This window comes from Phasianus colchicus, chromosome 2, assembly GCF_987193195.1.
Source record: "Phasianus colchicus chromosome 2, bPhaCol1.hap1.1, whole genome shotgun sequence".
Lineage (NCBI taxonomy): Eukaryota > Metazoa > Chordata > Aves > Galliformes > Phasianidae > Phasianus > Phasianus colchicus.
The window spans coordinates 64,336,595-64,352,604 of NC_143437.1; the positions used below are offsets into that span (position 1 = coordinate 64,336,595).

General features: G+C 35.3%; 1 protein-coding gene across 3 annotated transcripts in view; it reads left to right on the forward strand.

Annotated features, from left to right (window-relative positions):
- The window catches only part of HS3ST5 (heparan sulfate-glucosamine 3-sulfotransferase 5), a 182,315-nt gene that overhangs the window by 79,942 nt on the left and 86,363 nt on the right, over positions 1-16,010 (forward strand). For all 3 annotated transcript variants that reach the window (XM_090136699.1, XM_031611100.2, XM_090136700.1), the window contains exon 2: positions 13,824-14,027. The gene's annotated coding sequence lies outside the window, so the exon portion shown is untranslated. The remainder of the gene's footprint in view (positions 1-13,823; positions 14,028-16,010) is intronic.

Here is a 16,010-nt window from a genome sequence, read left to right on the forward strand (position 1 = left end):
TTATGGTGGTAAAGCTTCTGCAATTTTCATAAGAAAAGAGATTCCAGTTTATTAAAACAAGGAAAATTTAATAGTGAATATTTTTCATTACTGTGTTTCATCATTTGCTTTTTTACTGTATGCAAGCATCATATTAGAGAAGTCAGATCTGCATTTTTCTATCATGTTTGTATCAGCAGATCTCAGAACTCAGGTTTCCCTTTGGACAATGTAAAAAATAAGAAAAAAAAAAATCTAGCACTCCAGAATGCAATTAGAGTTGCACCTGCTAGATTAGATGCAGATGTTGTATACCACTGAGCCTCTTTTGAACCTTGTTTCCTTTTTAATAATATGAATAAAACAGTTATGTGTTTCTTGCAACCCAAGTGGTGGACAAAGCAGAAGATATTCTATTGGTACAGAACAGACCTGAGTTGATTTGTCTGCACAAATTGTTTCAGAATCATAAGCACGGTACATTGTTTTTCTAGATTCTACCCATTCCACACAAGTGTAAGTTTCTTCCTGATGAGAAAAGCTAAAATAACTTGAATATTGTTTCCTTAGTTTTTATTTGCCTTCAGAAGATATGAAAGTTGTTCAGAGTGCATAACAAAATGGTAGATGAAATGAGAGCAACCTTATTGAAGTGATCACAAAAAAAGAAAAATAGTAACAATTAAGTGAATTCTAATCTTCAAATCCTATCAGTAAAGCAACAATATTGAGGGAAATGCGAGACATTCTTTTGGATGTAATATTTCCTCAAAGATGTTTAGCAACTTTATAGGAAAATAACCCAACTCTTGTTCTTTTAGAACAAATACAATAGGACACTAAAACATAAGAATGATATTACTCTGGTAGAAGAAAAAAGTTAACAAAATAAAATAGCTTTAAGAAAAAGAAAATGATCATGATTCACTACAAAACTTCTTAGAAAATCTTCTATTAACTGTTAGAGGCATTTTCTTATGATTCATCCTATTGATAATTGATATCAAAAGCACTTTGTGCAAATGCTCTGTACTCCTTTGTTCAACTAACAGTATACAAACCCCTTCTTATACCACTCAGGATGTTCAACATTTGAACTCTGAAGTTTCTATTTGATGCACTTTATGAAACAACAATGCTTTAGGATTATCTCATGTTCCAGGCAATACTAACATAAGTAATAACATCATTTTAGTAGGTTTAATTTTAGAACACTGTTGTTGTTATCTGTTGCTGAAAATCACAATTACATGTCTTCTGTGTTTATATCCTGAATACGTCACAAAAATGACTATAATTATGTAAAAAATCTCAAAATACGAATTTTTTACAATAACTTTATATATCTGATTTTCATGGAAAAGTGAAGGATAAGAATTTCTTCTGGCCTTAAAATCAAGCTATTTGTGATATATATTTAATGTCAATTTCTGTAGGTTACAACCACTGCAGTAAGCCCTGCAGTGCCTACATAATAATCATAGTGGATGATTTAGGCACCTAAAAGGAGGAAAAATAAAAAAAGCTTTGGAATCTGACATTCCTGTTTAAAAAAAAAAAAAAAAAAAAAAAGGTTATTGAATTTTAAGAAGACCCTCTGAAACTCTAAAATATGGTTGAGTTTGTTTATCTGGCCTGACAACCAGTATCTCATTCAAATCTCATCCCCAGCTAGATTTTGATTACTGACAAATTCAAACAAGAATCTTCGTTATATTATTGATCAATAAAGAAAAGCATGTAAAATTTTCATGTATTACTTATTGTTACCTTGACAAGCAGATTAGGATTTTTTTTTGCATCAATTACTTTCCTAGGTTGCTCTCTTGGATAATAAAACTTGTGTACATGTGACAATGGGGAAACATTTTTTAAAATGAAAACTGTCCTTTGATCTGACTATGTTGTAGGTTCTAGTTCAGTCAAGGAGAAAGGATATGACCAAGGAGAGAAACATTTTAAAAAAGCATTTTAATTACATACAGACATAATCATGATTACTGGCTATGATAGATTTCTAGCTTCTAAACAAACTCAGTACCTTTGACAAGAAGTGGGCATTTGTGCATTGGGTGCCTGGGGCTTTACTCACTTCAGTGAGGAGAATGTGTCCTACTTAAAACTTCTGCAAACATAAGGAGCCTCCCTGTGAGTAGCTTTTGTGTTCTGAATTGTGTGGCAGTGTCAAGTAAGTCATTCAACAAGTGCTGTGTTTTGGAAAAGGAACCCAAAAGGAAATTACAATAGCGAGAGAAAATAAGAACTTTAAAAGGGTTCTTTTTTATGGAACTCCTGTATGAAGCCTCTTTTTCTTTTCTCTTATCAGCTTAGTTTTTTTCCGTAAGCATAGAGTTCTAAGTTTACCTCGGGAAAACTACAGAAAAGCTTCTTTTCTAGTGTCAAGATAATATTGTAAATGCAAAATCCAGAGGATAATTGTAGGAATGCTACCTCAAAAATGACCCTGGGTTATTTATCATTCTTCTTAAGAAAAGTTGTATACTGTGCTTCTTACAGAAAAACACAAAAATATAGTATTTTGATAGAAGCAAAAGGAATCTCACTCAAACAGCAGACAATATTATGAATTACTTTAATTATTATAATTAAATTTATTTCCTTGAAAGTTAATTCTGAAAAAAAGTTTTTGTGTATTGAGCCAAAAGGTCTACATAACTCCTACAGAGAAGAATGGAGGGGCACACACTGTTCTTATCTATCTGATAACAGGCAAGACCTTAGGGGATGGCATGGAACTGATCAGAAGAGGGTCAGATGGGTTTTAGGAAAAGGTTCTTCATCAAGAGGGTGATTGGGCACAGGAAACAGGCCCGCAGGGCAATGGTCATGGCACTAACATGCTGAAGTTCATGAAATGTTTGGACAGTGCTTTCAGACATTGAGTTTGAATTTTGGGTGGTCCTGTGTCGAGCCAGGAGTTGAATGCAATCATAGAATAGAATCACAGATTTGTTTGAGTTGGATCTTTACAGACCATCTAGTCTGACACCCCTGCAATGAACAAGGACATCTATAGCTAGATATTGTGGGATGGAGATTCTACCACCTCTCTGGGCAACCTGTTCCAGTGCTTCACTGCCTTTAACATAAAATACCCTCTTCCTTATATCTGATCTATTTTTCTTATGGTTTGAAACCATTTTGCCTATCCCAGCAGGCTCTGCTGAAGAATCTATCCCCTTTTTTCTTATAGCCACATCTTTAATAATTGAAAGACCACTATTATGTCTCCCTGGAGCCTTCTCCAGGCTGAATGGTCCCAGATCTCCCAGCCTGGCTTCATAGGGAAGGTATTCCATCCTTCAAATCATTTTTGTGTCCCTTATCTGAATGCATTCCACCAGGTCTGTGTCTCTTCTGAACTGAGGACTCTACATCTGGATGCAATACTTGAGATGAGGTCTCACCAGTGCAGAGTAGAGGGGCAGGATCACCTTCCTCAACCTGCTGCATCTTTTGATGAAGCTTGGGATACGAATTGGCTTTCTGGGCTGTGAAGGCACACTGCTGACTTGTGTCCAGGTTACCATCTATCTCCAAGTCCTTATCTGCAGGGCTGAAAAAAAAAAAAAAAAAAAAAAAAAAAAGACCTTGTAGGGGACTGTGTCAAAGACTTTGTTGAAATTTGTGTAGATGAAATCAAGGCTCATTGCTCAGTAATGAACTTGCGCTGTCATAATGGGCCCTTTCCAGCTCAGGATATACTATGTTTCTGTGATTCTACCATCCTAAGTAAACACTTTGCTATTACTCTTTATTTCAAAATGCTAGTAACAGGAGAAGATCACTTTATTTGTAACTGTATTTGTAACTTGTGTCCTAGTTACTGACACAAGTTTTCTTTACAACAATTGGGATTTTATTCTCTTTTTTTATTTTTTTCTGCAAAACACTTTCTGTGTTGCTCTCTCTTGGTCTCTCTGACATTGAGTGTTTCAATCTATAGTACAAAGAGGAACAATTGCAAATTTCTTGTGTCCTCCTTGCTCTTAGTCCTCCTTGCTCTTATCCTGCCTGGCTCAAAGTATCGGCGCTGAGTGTGCTTACATGCTAATTCAATATTACTTCTCCCCCGGAGAAAAGCTAAATACAATTTGAAAGTGGGAGAAAAGAAACATTTATTTAGTAAATGAAAGCAGCGTTTTTTTAGGTCAGACCCTTATTAGTGGAAATCAATGTATCGTCATTGACCTCTATAGAGCTATGGCAAATTACATCAGTTCAGAGTCTATATGTAGTGATGATATTTGCATTTGTTGAGGCTTTGAACAAGAGCTGCTATGCTTTCATATGGAACAGATTTTTTGCACAAGGAGTTCTTAAGACATTCTGTTTGGAGGGTTTAGAGTTTGCTGTTTTTCAGACTTCCAGTAATTTTATACACTATTACTTGTTCTGCTGGGATTTCCCAAATAACAATGCTGAGCAGGAATTAGTTTGAATATAATATGAACTCTTGCATCTCTGTCCCTTTTGCACATTTGAAAATGAATCTGTTTGAACAGAAATATGTATATGGAATTTAATTAAATAACGACATCTGTTACACCTTAGTTCTTGAATGTGAACATTTGTGTATTCACATACTCATTTGAGAGAGACAATTCATTTGCATATATATATTTGCAAATAAGCTTACTCTTCTGTCTTTCCAGCAAAGCTGGTATGAAATCTTCAAAATTTTGATCCCCAAAGTGCAAGAAAATATTATTCCTAAGTTATCTTCCTTTTTTACTATCCCTAGTTTAAATCTTATTTGACAGCAAATCATTAATTGACCACACAAATGACCACAGGGTTTGTAACTGGTGAGAAAGATGAGCTTCAGAAAAACATGAGCGGAAGTTATCTGCCTGTTGTGACAACAGTAAGCCCAAGGGCACAACCTTCTGTTCTGGAGAAATAAGATTTAGGTCTTTTGAACCACCTGTCTCTATCAGAAATAATGAAAAAAAAATCTGCTTTTGGACACAGACATTTACAAACATTGGCTGAAAAATAGTTTTCTGCATACTCTTGAAAATGCTTCTTCTAATAAATAAAATGTTCCTTCAAAATATTATAATCTTGTTAGACTAAACTTGCTTTTCACTTGTCAGTCAAGCCATACCTGTATATGATTATAATTAACCAAGCTTGCTCTTGAAGTCCATTGTCATTGCTTCAACATTATATCAAGTGTTGCTAAGTGTCATGTAGCTGTTCAGAGCTGGGATAGGGAACTTGGCTTTAAATATGTGTATGGTTGATCAGTATTTAATTCAATTCTGCCAGTTACCTCTCCCCTTATGTTTCAGTAAAGTTAGAGGTAGAAATGGAAGATTTGCTGAAGTTCAGTTGTGTCACTTTAGCATGAGTGAAAGAGATTAAAAGAACAAGAACATTTTGATAGACTCAACAGCTGTTTTTTGCTGACATTTGCTGACATTGAGTTCTCTCTGACATTCTGATATCTATTGTGCTCTCTGCTACTTGACGCAGAGTGAGAGCTGGCCATTGATAAGTTCTTTGGGACACATAGTGCCAGATTAAAACAATCTGCTTGTGTGTAATGAAAAATTAACTTTAGGGAGAATTGTAAAACAAACAAACAAGAACATGAGCCCTCTCTTCATAAACACTTGCTTTAGAAAGGTGATGTTTTTATGATGGGTATTTGTTTCATGATTTTTTTTCACAGTTGTCAGTGTCCTTGAATTAATCATAAGCTCAGTGATATTTTGTGGTTTTATTAAAAGCTGTAAAGCCCAGAGTCATGTGAGCACATAGGAACATCAACTTCATTAATAAACAAATTAAAATTGCCCTCTTGTTTTAAGAAAAATAGGTAAAAAATAGTGTATTCTGTGTGTCCTCAAGACTCATGGCTACAGGAGCTCATAGTACGCATGCAGATCTAATTTAGATCCATGAGGAAATAGCAGAGTCTATGCATAACTTCTTGTATGCCATCTAGAAGTATTCATATTAATGTAAGTGGAAAGTCTTCTTCAGGGAAAGATCTCATAGAGTTGCCTTTTGTAAGTTTTCATGACTCCATCATGTAACTCAGTTTCATAGATAAATCAGGAGATGTTGTGTCTGAAAACTAGATCTGAAAGAGCAGACTTGCTGACCAAGTTTTGAGGCCAAAACTCTAAGGCATCCAGAGAATCTCCATCATACTTCTGCACAACATTAAAGCATTATCACAGGTGATATTGAATACTTTTATGTTTTTGCTCATTTCAAATTATTGTGTTGTTCTTACCACCGCAGTGTGGTAATACATCTGTATTACAAAACTGACATGCATGAGAAGTAATGTGGTTACTCACTACACTAACTGACTTCTAAACGAACAAACAAACAAACAAACAAACAAAAACATAAACAAACAAACAAAAAAAAAACCAAAGTGTTTCAAATAGTCTTGATCTAGGTACACTTAAAAGCAATAGAGAGGAAAGTGTTCATAAAAGTGGAAAAAAAACACCCTTGTTCAAGTATTTATCTTCTTTCTCAGTGAAGCAGATTGTCATCCACTTCCCCATCCCTGACAATCTTCATTTATCATTTCCTTCTTTTTCATATATTTTCTCAGCTTTCCTACAGTTTCAGCTCATAAAACATCACAAGTAAAAAATAGCAACTGATGGTAACCTGTTCTAGATCAGTTGTTCTTCACCAGAGTAAGAACACATGCATGGAAATAACATGGGATATGAGAATACATTGTTGGGGAGTTTATGTGTTTTTTTTTTTGTTTGTTTTTTTGTTGTTTTTTCTTTCCCAGTTTGTCACTGAAGTTTTCTAACTGTCTACTTCTTAAACAGCATTGGGTAAAGAAAATCATATATACATGTAAAAATGAAACAGTTAACTCATTATTTTCCTGTATTGATACCACTCTCAATCCTCCAGTAACCACAGAGAATGGGAGACCACAGAAGAGCAGGAAGTTTTTTTGTTAATTTTTGTTTGGTTTGTTTGTTTTTTCTTTTGGGGAGTGGGGGTAGGATGGGGTTGGGTTGTAGTCTTAAGTAAAGTATAACTATGGGAAATAACTATTATATCCCAATAGCCTTGATGCTGATCTCTTTAGTGCTGAAGTAAATCAAGAATAATTTTACCAATATGAGTACAGCCACATCATTAAAATTCTAGTGGGAGTATGGAATATGGCACAGTATCTCTGTAAAGAATAATGAAAGATTGCAGTGGGAATTGCTGTTCCTTTGTATCTCTGCAGGAAATCAGTTGAATTTGGCATTTTAAATGGTTGAATAAAAGAAATGTCTAATTTTAATTAATCAGAGCTGAGTTAATTAATCTAATATGTGACAGGAGAACACTGTGAAATTTCAACCTTGTCATCTGATACTGGACTGAATATCTCTGGTCTGGAAGGGAAAGACACTTTTCAAGTGTCTGTTAATATGATAATGGTTGGCAGAATTTGGGCAGGGATGGGAACTGACATAAAAGCCATTTGAAAATGGGAAATGGTTTTAAGTTGAGAGAGGGAAGATTTAGATTGGGTGCAAGGGGGAAATTCTTTACTATGAGAGCAGTAAGATGCTGGAACAGGCTGCCCAGAGAGGTTGTGGATGCCCCATCCCTAAAGGTATTCAAGGCCAGGTTGGATGGGGCCCTGGGCAACCTGGTCTAGTATTAAATGTGGAGGTTGGTGGCCCTGCATGTGGCAGGGGAGTTGGAGATTCATGATCCTTGAGATCCCTTCCAACCCGGGCCATTCTGTGGTTCTGTGATTCTGTGATAAAGACTGCTGTGTTGTCTCAAACACAGCTGTTATGTGGTATAGAGCAGTTTTGTCTTTCTTTGTTTATTAAGGAAATCAGGAAACAGCAGGATAACTTTGTAAGTACGGGCAACTTTTCAGCATTCTTCATGGCTGACAGTGTCTTCACTCATAGTGCAAAATCAACTTCCAAAAAGGTGGCCATTTCAACTGTGTCTTCAAATGACCGATTAACAATGGGCTGCTTTAATGGACTGTGTGTATACACTGTGCATATGAACCCACAATGCAATCTTACGCAGTCGTCCTTCAGCATGCCCATGGAAAACTCCTGTATTAGCTGTGGATCTGGCACAGAGCTAGCTGCAGCGGTGGAGAGAGGAGGGGTCTGCAGGCAAGATGCTGAGATCAAAAGACGCTGCCTTTGGGCAAGGGAGATTAAATCAGATCCCAGGAGGTTCAGTACAGGATTAGATTGTTTTCACTGCCTGCCTGCAAACATGCTAATGTTATTCCCAACCAGATATGTTGAGGAGATGGGAAGCTGTTGAAAACATGGATGGTAGAAGCAGCTCACTCATTCAAATAAATTAATATCTTCCAGTTCTAATATATTTACTGTATATGTGTAGCATATATATGTTTAGGATCACAATAGGGCTCGTCATAAAAATTTAGCTCTTTTTATGATTTGCTTGTGCTTGGCAAATTTTATCCTAAACTGAGGAAAAAAAAAAAAAAAAAAAAAAAGAAAAAAAAATTGTGAAAAGGCCCTGAAGATATAAGCCATGGTGATATTTGCACTGAGAATGTACTTACAGTTTTCTAAAATTTGTACACCTTCTTAAGTCAGCTCAATTCTGCAACCAGTATAATTAAGTTGGAATAATTAAGTTGCACTTCCTTTGAATAGCTGAGGGCATCAAGTCTCTTTGGGTCATGTGTATATAATCTGGTTTGAGATTTGCAGTGTGTTCACTTAGATAATAAACTCTGCAATGGTATGTATTGTCGGAGAAACAAGCAGTCCTGCTCAGTAAAGTCACCTATCCAGCTTTCCAAGGAAAGCAGGGTGGTCAAGCTTGTCCTGCTGAGCTTTGAATAATTCCAGGGATGAAGATTCTGTAACCTGTTCAAGAAACCTGCTGGATCTGACCACTTTCATGGTGATTTTTTTATTGAGGAAGAATGCCTGTGCTGAATATTATGACAAGTGCTACATGTTTTGCTACCTTTTAGAATAGTCTGGTTACATCTTCTCCACACCCTCTCCTTATATGACTGACATCTACAGTAAGGTCTTCCCATAGTTTTCCCTTATTAACGCTGAATAAACACTGGCTTCTCATCTTCTCCTTCTATGTAATATGCTCCAGTAATGGGCCTTCTAATGCTTTTTTCTGGCCTCTTTAAAAGACAAAACAAAACAAAACAAAAAAACAAACAAACAAACAAACAAACAAACAGAAAACAAAACAAAACAAAACAAAACAAAAAAACCCATACAACTGAAATATTTAGAAGTTCAACTTAAGACAATAGAACACAGACTGAACTGCATAGACAACTACCTAACAGTAGAATAATGAAGAATTAGCCTGTGACCTTGAGCTCATGGATCAAAAAACATGGTACTTATAACAATGAAGAATTCCTTGCTGTGGTTTTTTTTTTGTTTTTTTTTTTCGCTCTTTCCCACCTCCAGGTTCAATCAGATAGGTTTGGTATGTGTCAATATCTACTAAGCAAGGTTGAAGAGGTGGAGCAACTTTAGCTCCTTTTCATTCAGGTTTTGAAGAGAAAAGTTTCAGTAGCTCTTATGATAGTATATGCAAACTATGCTTTCTTCATCTTGCTCAGAAAGAATTAGTGTTATGAATACAAGTATCTGAATGCTTAGAAATGTACAAATTATGACAAATATCTTCAAAACAAATACTTCAGTTTTTAATATGGGCATCTAAACTACAGTCATTAAATCTTTGGAGTGGCTTGTCTGTTTGTAGTGTGCTGATGAGCATGTGTGAGTCCCACTGGCCCTCTTCATCTTCTCATTGTCAAACAAAGCTGCCAAGGGTCGATATCTGTTGCAGACTTGCCTTTCCAGCAAGCATGGTGTAGCACTGCTGCCAGGGCTATGACGTGATAGATGTCATAGATCCACCTAATCCTTGTGTCTTTTTACGCTGTTTTTCGTGTTAATGTGATAGAAAACCATCTCTCTGCACACAGATATGGATGCATTGTCTGCTCCTTTATTTGACTCACATAGAAAGTACTCTCCTCTCATCAAATCCACATTGCTCTTGTTTCTGCCATGGAATCTCCTCTAAGAGGACATTTTCTATTTATTTCCTTCATGAACTAGTGATTTCTTCATAACTAACTCATTTCTGTAGACCATATGTCAGTTCTTCAGCTGCTCTAGCTGGCTGTACAGTTGGGCTGCTGTGCTGAGTTTACCTTAGCAGAGAAGCTGCTGTTGTCCCAAGTAACAATCTGTACTGAAAACCAATTGCATAGCTAGTGTGCAAGGTGTCATGCTTTGAACTGTACTTAGGTATAAGTGAAGTTTGTCTGTTACACAAACCACTTTTGCAAGGTATTTTGAGACAAACAGCCCATTTGTGTTTTATTCTTTTTTTTTTCTTCTTAAACCAACATTATTATAATACCATTCTCTTAGTTTAGACTAATGCCTCAATACATTTACTGCATATTTTACCATAATATATATATAGTTTACTTTTAGGGGCTTTTTTTTTTGACTTGTGATGCAGGAAATAGCTCAACCTAGAGCACACCTAAGTGCAAAAATCTATGCAGTGCAAACAACTCCTCTTGAACAGTTTTTAATGAGACAGTATCTCACACTTTGCATTCAACAAGCTTTTGGAATGCTTTGAAATCACTGAGTGACTGTTTTGTCTCTTAATAAAGAGGAATTATATACCTATACCAATCATCTCTTCAGGTTCAGTTCATCTCCTGTCCTGTCTTTCAACTAAATGAATAGAGGAAAAGTAGTAGGTGTTTTGTTAGGGCATATGGAAGAGTGTGAGGAGCACAGGTGACTGGATTGTGCTTGAACAACTATGTAGAACAGGAGGTGTCAAGCCTGACAAGGTCTAGTCCCTATCCCCTGTAGGTAGTGACGCTCAGGAGATCTATGGCAAAGGCCACACCCAAGTTTCTTTAGGGTTGAAACAACAGGATTCCTTCAAAAGGTGAGGTAGTGGGAACAGTCAGTGAACTGACACCAAGTAGTGATTCATAAATCAAGTCAATAAATGAGGTCTTGAGCACATAAATCAATTTGATCCCTAAAATATTATCCTAATGAAGAAGCCTCTGAATATATCTGGATGTATCTAGCCTATAAGACAAACAGCTATAAGACTTATGTATCGGATCAGTTACACAACTTACTTATTAATTATGCCAGTGTTTGCTGAAATGAATCCTACTGCCATGGGGGAAAACCCAGAAATTGGGTGTACATGTCCCTTTGGCCTAATGTTAGAGAAGTCTTTGTATTATGAGCATGAATCTGAAAGGATACACAGCCAAATTATCTAGTCTTAGGTACAATGGGATTGAAAATGTGCAGTCACTAGAAGAAGATAAGTATTCTCATTAACACAAAGGGTTCACTGAAAATAATAAATAAAAGCATCAGTAATAATATTCCACAGCTTAATTTGATTTTTACCTTCAGATATCTTCATTTAAATTGTTTACAATAAATAAATTGATGACATTTGTGATTATGTATAATTACATATATTGATATTTGCATGCATTCTGCAGATTGTAATGTGTCCTTTATTGGTAGATCTGTCATTCCCAAAACTTACTGTTTATAATCAATATGAGATTTCATCACATAACAGAAAAGATATACTATTACTAAATCTGAAAACAATCTATTCTTGGCAGAATATGTGTATTCATTTAAAATGAACAGTATCCATTTTATAAATAAGTCTATGTACTGTCAACACATTATTGACTAGTCTCCTTGAGTCTAACAGAAAAAAAAGTCCATTCTGTATTTACAGATTAAAAGTCTTAATAGTAAGACTTTCAGCAATGTTATTCTTAGGGTGATTGACTGATGCCTTGGAAAAATTGTAAGGTACTTTCTTCATATGTCACACTTATAGGAAAGAAGGGAAATGTCCATATGAAGATTTCCTCTAAAAGTATTTTAAAATCCCCCTCCATAATCTCTAAATTCTCAGAATAAGCAAGACTGCCAAGGCACGACCCTTAAAATGCATTTTATGTTTCTTGTGATCAATTTATCTGAAAATTCTTCAATTTAGAGCATGACTTACTTGTGATAAAACAAGAGCTCTTGAGAGCTCTCTCCTAAAAGTTTTATCCCATTTCTTTCCCTCATTGTCTGTGTCACACATACATGCAATGGTAAATGTTTGCATCTAATGCTACAACTCATAGCTGAATGTATCAGTGACGTGCTTCTGATTTCCAAACATCTGAGAAAGGAGTACATTTCTATTTTTCATGTGATTGTTAAGCTTATTTCCTGGGAGAACTCGTATACTTTGCTTACAAGTCTTTTTTTTTTTTTTTTCAGTAGTTTTTTTTCAGTGGTGGTTTTGTTTTTTGTTTGGTTTGTTTATTAGTTTGTTTTTGTTTTCTGGAGACAGCCTATCAGCTGTCAAAGACGCTGTTCATGAAATTGGTAAGATTTCACAGAGCAGTAATTGAGATGCATTTTGCTAGTTATTTTTGTTGAACTCTATGAAACATCTATCAAAAGAAAGCTTTGGGGAACTGTTTAGTATAATGCAGGAGCTGAAAGAACTGTATCATTATAATAAACTGGTACTTTTTGTCCATTGATTTATTTATATTTTAAAAACATCTCAATCAGAAACCATTTATCAGATAAATTATTAATGAATAAATGTTTTCTGACACAAAAACTAAAGCACTGCAAGCCATGTTTCATACAGTCAACTGTGGTCAGAAGTAAACTGCTCTAAAGCCATGTTTTCCTAGACTTATACTGGATTCTACAAGTTCTACATTGTACATTTCTATAAATACACATTGCATATTTCTACATTCTTCAGTTGGGGCACCAAACATGCAAAAAAAATATTTTCAAGTGTTCAAAAGCATCTACACTTTTTAGGCTCCAACCATATTGTAAGGAACGCAGATGGCTCAGACTTCCTACTGTTTATGTAGAAAAGTTTTCATTTAATTATCCTTCTCTACTTGGAAGTGTTTTATTTCAGATTAATAAAATAGTTACATAGTTTATGTCTTGGCAATTTACACTGACATCTAGGATTTTGAGTGCTTAACTGTATCAGAAAATGTGGATGTATTTGTTCCTAAAATTGGGAACTGGATGATGACGAGGGAGAAGATTTCTATTAAATATCATATTCACACTTGCGTTTGTGTCACATTTCTTCAATATGGAGGTATAGTTAGACTATAAATATCTACAGTTTATATAGAAAAAAGGAAAAAGGCAAGAATAGTCAAACAATTCTCACTAAACACTGCTAACATTTTCCCCAGATGGGTCTGACATTGTTCTCAGTGTAAAAGCAATTTTCCCAGTGATTTACAAAATGGTTATAAAACAAATTTCTGGTCAACATCAAGAGCGAAAGGCAAGAGAGTACTAGTACAGAGTATAGTACATTACCTCTTGTGAGTGAAGTTGTAGCCTGCTTAAGAATATATGTAATTTACAATTTTCTGTCTTTGAGAATGTGGTTTTGTTTTGTTTTGTTTTGTTTTTGTTTGTTTGTTTGTTTGTTTGTTTTGGGGGGAGGGGGGGGGGCGAATGTCTTACTCTTATGAAACACATTTGTTGTGATTTTCCTTCCTATTCCCCTTCCTCCCTAACCTGTGGTCTAGATTCCCATCTGCCAATGTTTACATGATATTGAGACAGTACTTGCAAAACCTTGAGGTGGCAAGAGCTACCTGTGGGGACTTGCTACACAAAATTTCTTTTCAGTCTGAAAGATTGCTGTATTTTTTTTCTTTTTTTCAAATGTATAACAAGCAATCTTCTCTTTTTGTACAGGCTCAGAGAGTTGTATGCCATCTCAGCAGACATGTCTGATCTTTCCACCTGCATATCTGGAGTTGCTTCATGCCTTCGCTCTTTTCAGTAACCATTAAAGACTTCTTGAGACTGAACACTGGAACAGATGAATTAAATTCCTCTTGAATATTCTTTTTGGAAGTGGATGTACTGGACTTTCTGAATGTGCATAAGGACACAAAGGTTAGTATACTCCTTAAAAGTTTCAAGACTGATTCACTTAACCATTACTAGTGCAGCCTATATTTTAATTTGTTGCTTATACAAAGCTACAGATAAAAAAAAATGGTGGTTGACATCACATATATGCCTGAGACTGTGCTTTACTACTGAATAAATTTAGGGAGAGAGCTTAACCAGCTTACAGTCTTCTGCATGACTTGCTGGAAGACAAGAACAAGCTCTATCCATGCTCCCAAGCTTTATTACCATAAATAATTTCTGCAATATTTCTTCTAAGTTTGGATTTAGTTCATGGCAATCACTTTCATCTGATTTATCACTGACAAAAGCTGAGAAGAAGAGATTCTGTTTACCTATGCTCACAAGACAGCCCTTCTTTAGACTTCTGTCCAAATGTGTGCTTAGTTGCTCTAGATGTCACATGGGAGTCAAAGGAACGTTGAAGATGTAGAAAAGAATAAAAGCACTTCCTCATATCAACTATCTACTTCCTGGAAGTTGTGAGATTCTAATAAAATGCATTGTCTATTTGTTCATTTCAGTTAAAATATCACATATTCTATGGTATGATTCTATCATCTCTCTGCTAACGCAGGAAATCACCCTCAAATAGAACAATTTAATGACATGATTTTGTACGACTGAAAATACTGAAGAAACCATTGTGCAAACAGATATGTGCTCAGAAGGGTGGTGCAGTGTGTGTGTGTGTGTGTGTGTGTGTGTGTGTATCAAGTGATGTCTCAGACACATAACTGACAAGAAATGTAGCAAGATCATAAAGATACATCAGGACTTTTAGCACCATAACATTATGGGGAGAAAAAAAAAAAGGCAATGTTTATAATGATGTGGGTAACACTATGTACTGTAGAGAAGAAAAGTGAACAGTCATGTAACCTTGACTTTACCTATGATTGCCATCTGTTTTCCATCTTTCTCAGAATATTCTTCAAGATTTGCACTATATGGGAATCAGGGGGTAAAAGTCTTTTCAGTTTTTCTCTCTTACCAGCTTCTTATTTGAGTTGATGTTTTTTTAAATAATTAGTTTTACAAATATAACCTTTTCCCTACAAATCATCTTCACAACCAATTAAAATGTTTTCAGGAATTCCACTGGCCAAAACAGGTGGCACTCAAATATTATGCAATTAGGACTACATAGATTAAATACTGCTCTCTCATTTTTGTGGAGGAGTTCTAGTGATATCATCTGAATAATAGCTTTCTAATCAATCTCTTTATGTCTGCCAATCTAGCAAGAATTTCTGTGTGCATTTTAATGTTTGCTCTTTCTATAAAGTAAATAAAAGACAAAAATATCTCTCATTAAAAGGAATTGTTTCCCCATTAGCACCAATTTGCTACTCCTGATTGAATAGGGAAAAATTGTAATAATGTAGTTTTGTTTAATCCATTGAAGTTACTGAGAGTTTTTGTAATGGAGTTCAGTAGGACCAAGAACATGGTTATAAAAATACAGACCACAGTAAAAAACAGAAGCTTAACTGAGTTCTAAAAGTTTCCAAATATTCCCATATAAAGAAGAGCTATGTTAGTTTTGTAAGGTGCTTTCACTGTAGTATCTAAGTATTTTGCACTTCTCTCTGAAGAATTTGAGCAATATACATTTCCGTGAACTATTAAATATATCAAATGTACAAAATTATATGTTCTGTGAGCTCAGTGCAATTGTAGACAGAACCATGCAATATTAGGATAGGCAATGTTGAAATATTGTAAGCATTTTAACTTACAGCATTGTAACTAAAGTGCACAATCATTAATATGAGTACATAAATTTGGATGGCAAATTATGCAAAAACATTGTTTACTCTTCAGTTTCACTGATTGTGTAGTTCATGCTACCACAAATATTACAAAAGTTATGTGGTGGGCTGGAGAGAAAACTTTCTTCAATAGGCAAAGTATATGTCCATTTGAACAGTGTAAATAAAAATAAATGACCTAAATTCTCTA